Consider the following 9,295-nt stretch of genomic DNA (forward strand, 5'->3'; position numbering starts at 1 on the left):
CTTTAGTTTACAGAGGACTCAGACTGAGTTATTTTTCTAATTATTTAAATGTTAAAATAAGTTACACACACCCTCAGTATCCCCATCCTCTGAGCTGTATGATCTAACTGCAAATGTCATAATATATTTGATGTGATGAGGACCATTTTCATCCTTCAAAAACTCCCAATTCATAGTGTCAAAGTAGTGTTTCAGGATTTTCCCGGACCGCCTCCTGCAGATGGATCTACACAGTGTTCGGACAGAGAAGACCAGTTCTCCAATTGGCACCAAAGGAGACCAGTGATTTTATTTTTGGAAATGTGTGACTTGCTGGCATTTGACCTCAGGCAAATCATGATAAGAGTATAATCCACTTGATAGGATTACTGAGCAGATTGAGACAATTGTGTAAAAAAGCTGAAGCAACTATTACTATTGGTAACAATTTAAGTCCTACATAGTGAAGTCTACTTGAGAGCCAGAAGGATGATGTAACTTAGAAGTTACCTGTTGGATTTTGAAGCAAGGCTACCTGGGTCCAAAAACCAGCTTATTTGCCTTGTAAAAATGGGGCAATTTACCTAAGCACTCTAACTCACTTTCTTCACAACTAAGCTGAGAATTACAATAGCGATTATCATGAGAATGACATGGAGTAACTCATGTAAAGCCTTTAGATGGTATCTGGGACACGGAGCGTGTTCAGCTGTTATTAGAAATGTCTTCTTTGTTAGCCTGTTGACTACATTGAATTAAAGATTACAGTGGGGAAATCTACTTCTGGGCCTTTTAAAGTATTCAACATTTTGTGGAAAGCGTCAGCAACCAGTGTCTAACCTTAGGGGCACAAACTAATAGCCTCCAGGGTAGAGGAGTAATTTCCTCATCCGTGCCACTTCCTTTTGAGTGTGTGTGTGTTTTAAATATATTTTATTGATTTTTAACAGAGAGGAAGGGAGAGGGACAAAGAGTTAGAAACATCAATGAGAGAGAAACATCGATCAGCTGCCTTCTGCACACCCTCTATTGGGAATGTGCCTGCAACCAAGGTACATGCCCTTGACCGGAATCGAACCTGGGACCCTTCAGTCCGCAGGCCAATGCTCTATCCACTGAGCCAAACCAGTCAGGGCTTAAATATATTTTTAATGATTTCAGAGAGGAAGGGATGGGGGGGGGGAGAGGGAGAGAGAGAGAGAGAGAGAAAGAAACATCAATGATGAGAGAGATTGATATGCAACCGGGGCATGTGCCCTGACCAGGAATTGAACTGTGACCTCCTGGCTCAACTACTGAGCTATGCCAGCCAGGCCATTCCCCTTCCTTTGCACAGCTTACTGGACTCCAGGTGGGAGGCCTTTGCAAGGAATTGGGTCACTCTCAATGAACAACAGACACACGTCTGGATGGAGTGGCAGGTCATTTGAGCCATGAAAAAGTGACACCTTTTCAAATAAGTCAGAAAATCAAACAGCTGACTCTAAGCTCTTAAATTTTCAAATATTTCCCATTTTTAAAAGAGAGGAAATGTCTTATATCCACCCATAAGTGGGAGTGGGGGAATGCCTTTTCTAACTGTCATCAGCCCCTTTTATGTCTCTAGTTCATTAGCAATTCATGAATATAATGGTATTTGATGTGGAATTAGGAAGTCTGTGTGTTAATTCCAAAATTCCAGTCCTCACTTTTAGTTGAAACAAGATTGTGAATGCAGATTAAATTTCTAAATTACTCATGAGGTGAGGCATACTGAAAAATGCACAATGGGGACAAAATAAAGGTTGGCTGACTAAACTGTACTAATTGAGTATATAAACCAATGTCATGAAAATATTGCCTTCACAGAGAGGGTTTTTAAGGCAGTGATACTACTCTATATGATACTACAAATGGTGGACACATGTCATTGTACATTTGTCTAGACCCATAGAATGTATAACACCAATAGTGAACCCTGACGTAAACTATGAACTCTGAGAGATAATGATGTATTAATGTAGGTTCATCAGTTATGATCAACTAGAGGCCCGGTGCACAAAAATTTGTGCACTCGAGGGGGTCCCTCAGCCCAGCCTGCACCCTCTAGCAGTCTGGGAGACCTCAGGGGATGTCCAACTGACAGTCTGGCCTCCCTCTTCAGGAGGTGACTGGTGGGCCAGTCAGGGGACGGTGCTGGCGGCAAGCAGCTGGCCCCACCCCTCACCACTCTGCTACTGGCCTCCCACTGCGGGAGGTGACTGGGCAGGCTGATCAGGGGAATGTGCTGGCTGGCAAGTGGCCAAACCTACCCCCTATCACCCCTCTGCTGCTGCTGGTTGCCACCGCCCCCACCCCCCACCCATTGCTGTCCCCTTCCTCTGCCCACTGGCACACTCTTTAGCTGGCCTGGTGCTGCCTGCTTGCTGCCCCCCGTCCCCGCCAACCAGTCATTCCACTGTTTGGTCAATTTGCATATTATGCTTTTATAATATAGAATGTACCACTGTGGTGGGGGATATTGATAATATGGGGGAAGCCATACATGTTTGGGGGTGGGGCTTATGAAAATCTCTGTACCTTCCCATCAGTTTTGCTGTGAATTAAAACTACTCTAAAAAATAAAGTCCATTAAATATATATATTTTTAAATATTGTCTTCAAAGGCAGCATTACTTGGAGTATAGCAGCACTCAATATGTAGTGAACTAATTGATGGCTCTTTTGATCAGAACATTCTACCATTAATCACTTAGAAAACAACTGTGGAAAACAGTGTCCGAGTGATTTTATTCATGTTTATTTAAAACTCTGAGACTATTTTCTCATTTATAAAATACAAAAATATTACCATCTACATATCAATTTTGTTGTGAAGATATAATTAGGCAATATAAGGTGCTAAGCAAAAGCCGGTCACTGATCTTGGTCCAGAATGGTATTGTGTGCCTAAACTACCTCTTTATCAGGTATATTCACTTAAAAGGTTAGCTCATTACATCTCAAAATCCGCCCCCCCCCCCCCCCGCCACATACACACACACCGAGAAAAATTGGGGTGGAGGTGCGAAAAGAGAGAGGGAGGAGGGAAGAGCTGACGCTTTTTCTTCTTTTGTCCCTAAATTAATGTGTGGAATTTTTCATTAAAGTTAGCTAAAAAATACAACTTGTTGTCATCTAGGCGTGGTTGCATTGTAAGATGCCACTGCTCTGAGGGTGGCTGGCTATGGCACCAGGCCAAATCCGCTGTGGGTGTGGAGACATCCAGCAAAATAAAGTATCACTCCACCCTGTTGTCCTGTCACCTAATTAACTGGTGTGCTCTGAAAACAACTCCTGGGAGTTAGTCTACTCTCATCTTAGACTTGTGATGCAATGAAAAATGGCAGCCTACTTATGGCGGAAATGCAGACTAGTCTCTGACTTCTGGGAAGAGAGGTGAGTAGAGAGAACTGGGCTCTGTGATTCCCATGGAAGTTCACCCTTGATTCCTGGTCCATTTAAGCTACATTTCTGAGCTCAGCAAAGTGTCTGCATAAACCAAACTGCTTAGCCTCAGGTCTCCTCTCCAGAGGGGGAAAATGATTAACGTCTTAAGGCAAAATAGATGCCTTTGCTGGAGCAATCTTTCCCTTCCATTTCTCATGGAATTAAGCAGTGAGGGCCGATATAGGGATAAGCCTTCTTTGGAAAGGGGGGGTGGGAGGGGGGCCAGCAACCACAAGGGGAAATCAGGTCAGGTAAGACCTTGACAAGAAAACACACTCAACATTCTTGAGGTGTATAGTCTTTGAGAGTTCAATACCCAAAGAATTAGGTGTATACTTATGAAAAGTAATAAATTATCATATTCCTTGAACTGAAATGACCATTGGTATATTCTAGTATGTTCAAATATCTTCATTTTATCAATAAGGCCTGACAACAGGAAGCCATAGACTTGAAACTGAATAAGCAATTTTACTGGAATCGATCCAAACTTTATGAATAATATTTTGAAAACAGTAAAATAAGAAAATTTAAAAGTTTAAAAAGAATGCTGCAAGCTGTTGTTTTTAAGTATACCTGTATATCTATATGTACTTATTTCTAGCTATCCATTCTGTGGTGATAACAGTTACTATGATAAATGCAATAACAGAGTGGGAGGGCTAAAAATAGTGTTGCCATGTGCTATTTTTCCTTATCCATGATGTTTTACCATGCTGCTAATACTGGGTATAGGAGAAACATTGGAAGTAGACATATAGACACAGGCAATACAATTGGATACTACTTACAAGTCCTCTGGCCTTGAACAAACTGCATTGTCATCTCAGAACAGAGATTACTATGTATGCCATAGAGTAAATAGACCAATGACTTCCAATTTCAAATGACAATAATAATTTTGTCTTCCAGGATGCCTGACATGTTTATGAGAAATTGCCTCACTGATTTCTTTGAGGAAAAAGCTCTAGGTTGTTTTCTGAGCATGGAGAGGCCTGGCCACTAATTTGACAAAAGTGGACAAAGAGTCCAAGGGCAGTCAATTCATAGGCTAAGGATACTTTCCACAAAGACTTCTGCATAACTGTGCCCAGGGATATTTTATCTAGAGAGAGTGGGAGAGAGAGGGAAAGACAGAGCGAAACATCGAAGGTAAAAGAAACACATTAATTGGTTGCCTCCTGCATGAGCTCTGACCAGGGCCCAGGCCAAGGAGGAGCCTGCAACCAAGGTACATGCCCTTGACCGGAATCAAACCCAGGACCCTTTTGTCTGCAGGCCAATACTCTATCCACTGAGCCAAACTGACTAGGGCCAAGGGACATTATTTCAGCTAAATAATGCCTCCTAATAGAATTTGAGTAGTGTAATATGGAATCAGCATAATGACAAATGAAAAGAGAAATAAGACACACAATAATTTCACTCTTGATTACCAACAGAAATGTATACAAATGTTACTAAAATACATGTCCTAGAATGTCTACAGGAACATTATTCCTAATATCCAAAACAAGTAACTGCCCGAATGTCCATTAGCTGTAGAATGCATTTGGTATATTCATACAATGGAACGCTTTATAGCAATGAAATTAAACAATCTACAAATATAAGCATCAATTTAGATGTCATAAATATGACATTGAATAAAAGGTGAAAACATAAAAGTGAATTACAGTATAATTTCATTTATATAAAATTCATCAAAAGGCAAAAGTACTCTATGATATTATGATAAAAAGAGTGGTCACCCTTGATAAAGGAAGTTATTGGAAGAGAGTGTGAAGAAATACTGTTTAATCAGGTATGTTTAGTTTTGGGAATCTAATTAAAATCCTGTTATATGCACGTTATGTATTTTTGATACAACAATAAAACCTTTTAAAAATCAACACTTAGTAATGATGAATAGATTCTAACTTTGGAAGGGGGGAGAGTGACTTGCTAAAAGGGGTAGCAGAATAACTGTTATGTGGATAACTGAATCACAAATTTAATTTTTCTGCCCAGCCAGTGTTGCTCAGTGGTTGAGCATCAACCTATGAACCAGAAGGTCACAGTTTGATTCCTGGTTGGGGGACATTCCTGGGTTGCAGGCTCAATCCCTAGAGTGGGGCGTGCATGAAGAAGCTGATCAATGAATCTCTCTCATCACTGATATTCTCTCTCTCTCTCTCTCTTTCTCCCTTCCTCTCGGAAATTAATATAAATTATTTTTTAAATTTAATTTTTCTTTCAGAGCATAATAATTTTGTTTTAATTTAAAATATAAAAATAAGAAAAATAAAATGTGGAGATATAGAAAACATTGTTAGCAAGTTAGACTTATAATCAAATTAAAAATAAAATTAAATAGGTAATAAGGGGTACAACCTATTACTGTAGTTTACATGAATGAAACACAACGTTCCAACTCTTAAACTTCTGAGTTTCTAACTGTCACCCTTACTAGTTCAGTAATTTCTGCTACAAAATTCTTGATGGGCTTTATCAGTTCTAGGGGTTTAGAGGTAATATGGCTATAGGATTATCATAAGAAACTCAATCATCCATATTTCTAATTGACTCTAAGCTCAACATGAAATCACTAGTGTCTATCCCCAAAAGTCCATGTGACTTGGGGACTATTCATATTAGCATGGCATTGGAACAAAAGAGGTGATAGCTGCACTGTGCTCCAATCCATTGAATAGAACACATCTAAAGTATATGCTTGATTCCTGTCCAGTTAGTTCAGTTGGTTAGATTGTTGTCCTGATGCCCCAAGGTTTCAGGTTCAATCTCTGGTCTGGGCACATACAAGAAGCAAATGAATGGATAAATAAGTGCAACAAAAAATTGATGTTGTTCTCTCTCCTCTCTTGAAAACCAATCAATCAAAAAAAAACAAAAAAGGGGGGGGAACATCTGTAATACTTTCAACAATAAAGATAAAATTTTTAAAAATAAAATCAATCACCCTTGCCTGTTTGGCTCAGTGGCCTGCAGACCAAAGGGTCCCGGGTTTGATTCTGGTCAAGGGCAAGTACCTTGGTTGCAGGCTACACCCCAGCCGGGACCCTGGTAGGGACTCATGCAGGAGGCAACCAGTTGATGTGTTTTTCTCACATTGATGTTTCTCTCTGTCTTTTTCTCTCTCTTGCAATCTCCCTAAAAATCAATGGAAAAAAAAAAAATCTCAGGTGAGGATTAACAATAAATAAATAAATAAATAAATAAATAAATAAATAAATAAAATAAAATCACCCCATCAATAAAAATGATAATAAAATAATAAAATATTGTGCTCAATTGTAGATTCCATGCTTTAGAGATATTATTAATGCAATTTAGTTTAAATGTCAGTTTCTTTAAGAAGCTGATATTTAGAGGACAGTTATTTCCACACAAAAACCTTGAAAAATATGTCCTGTAAAATAATAGAAAAAAGTTACATTGCACCAGAGTACAGAAAGTACTAAAAGGTTATCTAGGGAAAGTGGGTCCTCATTCCTTTAGTGTGTGTAGCTACAGAAGGTGAACTGGGATCCAAGATGAGCCATCCTGCCTCAAGAGGTAATATACTGCCTACCTCTACAAGGATATTAAGGATAGGATAATAGCAATACATGGAAAGTTGCAATTGATGATGCCTGAAATATTTTTCTTCCAACTCAAAAATTCATATGTCTTTAAAGGATGAAACTCTTGGGGATGAGATTTGACTTCAGCAGACCTAGGTTCTCATGCTTGTCACGTTTACTTACTAGGAGAAACAACCTCGGAGAAGCCATTTGTCTTCTCTTATCAGTCAGCAAATTGAAAATAATTCCAGCTTTCTCACATAGGAGTCAAGAGAAAAATGTGCTTACGGAAGCATTTTAAAAACTACCATAGATCTGTTATTGTTCTCATTACTGGAGAAATTTTACTTGTAGCAAGAAGACAGAAAATAGATGGCAGAAGATATATTTAGAGCTATTAAAAATATCTGAATGGGAAAGAAACAACTGGGACTCTTGGTTGGAATGTGGCTGGGAATTTCCTGAGACATTAGCTGGAGGAGGGAAGAACTTAGAAAATTTGGTAGAAGGGAAGCTCAATTGAGATATCACCAAAGAACAGAGAAGGTTCTTGGGAATCTGAGGACGCCTGCACCTATTGGCACTATACCTGGCAGATGCATAGCCAACTTGGCCATGTGTAACAAAAGAATCAGTTAAACAATGGGGCCAGCACATTAATGAGCATAAAGGTAAAGGGAATAATTTTAAATAAAGTGACATCAGTAAGCCAATATTATAGAGACTGAGTTATTCAATATGGTCAAGATTTCTGAATGATTGAGAATTTACCCTTTGTATGTTATATGGTCTTGGATTAAATATTCTAAACACACCCATTTTGCCTTCTTGAATAAAAATATAACCCACATATTTTAATCTATCTTTGACAACTGTTTAAAACAGTTATAATTTCTGGGTTTTATGAAGATATGTGGGGCTGTTTGTCCTGCACTGTTTTACCCCTATTTATGTGTTCTTTGAATGCTCCTAAAAGTTTTCTTTGTGGAATTCTCTACCTTAGCAACCTACACAACATGGCCACACCCTAGCCCTCATCATTACATAGAAATCCTCCAGTTCTAAGATGCAAAACCTGAAGTTCCCTTTTTGATCAATCACCTTCTTTCTATATCCCTTCCCTCCTTCCTCTTGCTAAATATTCCTTTTTAGCTTGGCTCTCTCTTTATTCCAATCCCAATTCAATGTTGGAATATCAGATACGATCTCATCTTTAGTACCACATAACCTTGAGCTTCTACTACTTCTCTTTGCAAAATTCCAAACCTAATTGATAAAGGTCAGCTATTTTCATGTGGGGGCATAACTTATATTTAAGAAACTAGGCTCCAGATTCAGGCACATATATTTTAAATTCAACTTCTTCTACCTACTATTTCTATGACCTGGGGCCATTTAAATTCCTTGTGCCTCAGTTCTGTACATATGGCAGATTCACTGAGAATGACCCCAGCAGATTGTCTTGACAAAAATCAGATGCAAATGATTGTTTATTAAATGAAAATTAATATTATCCTCTTTAATATCAGTAAAAGGTCATTAATTTCACTTACAATTCTTTCTTTCCTCTTCAAAACATGTCTAGAACTGCAGCTGACCTATCCTTTTCCCATTTTGCCTCAGGAGAAAGATGACTACTGTTCTCCAAGGCTAACCTCCCCCCTTTCTCTCTATTCCATTACTCCCACATTTTCAGTGCATTGCCTTATCAAATTTCCTTACAGCGTTCTCACCACAACAGGATGTTTTTCCCTTAACCTACAAACATGTTTTATCTTTCTCTTGTAACTTACTCCTCCGATGTATCCCTGCCTCTCATCTTGCCAAGCTCCTTTAAAGGGCAGTGTCTACAGAGGATGGGGGGAAGAGGACGGAAAAGGGGTGATAAATGGTGATGGACGGAGACTTGACTTTTGGTGGTGAATATACAGTGCAATATACAGATCATGTATTATAGAATTGTATAATTGAAACCTATATAATTTTATTAACTAACATCACCCCAATAAATTTAATAAAAATTAAAAATAAAGGGTAGTGTCTACTGAAAGCTTCCACTTCTTTGCCTCCCATTCATTTACCTACCTTTCAAAAAATCTAAGTTAGTTTCCTTCCCACAATTTTACAGAAAATTATTAAGCTTTAGCTATTTAACATTTTTTCTTTAATTTCTCATCAAAATTTGACATGATTACTACACTTTTCTCTGAACTCTCTTTGCTTTTCATTTCTTTGGTACTATTCTCTTAAAATATACTTCTATCACATGGAATACTTTTTCCCTA

Source organism: Myotis myotis, unplaced genomic scaffold (assembly GCF_014108235.1).
Source record: "Myotis myotis isolate mMyoMyo1 unplaced genomic scaffold, mMyoMyo1.p scaffold_m19_p_6, whole genome shotgun sequence".
NCBI lineage: Eukaryota > Metazoa > Chordata > Mammalia > Chiroptera > Vespertilionidae > Myotis > Myotis myotis.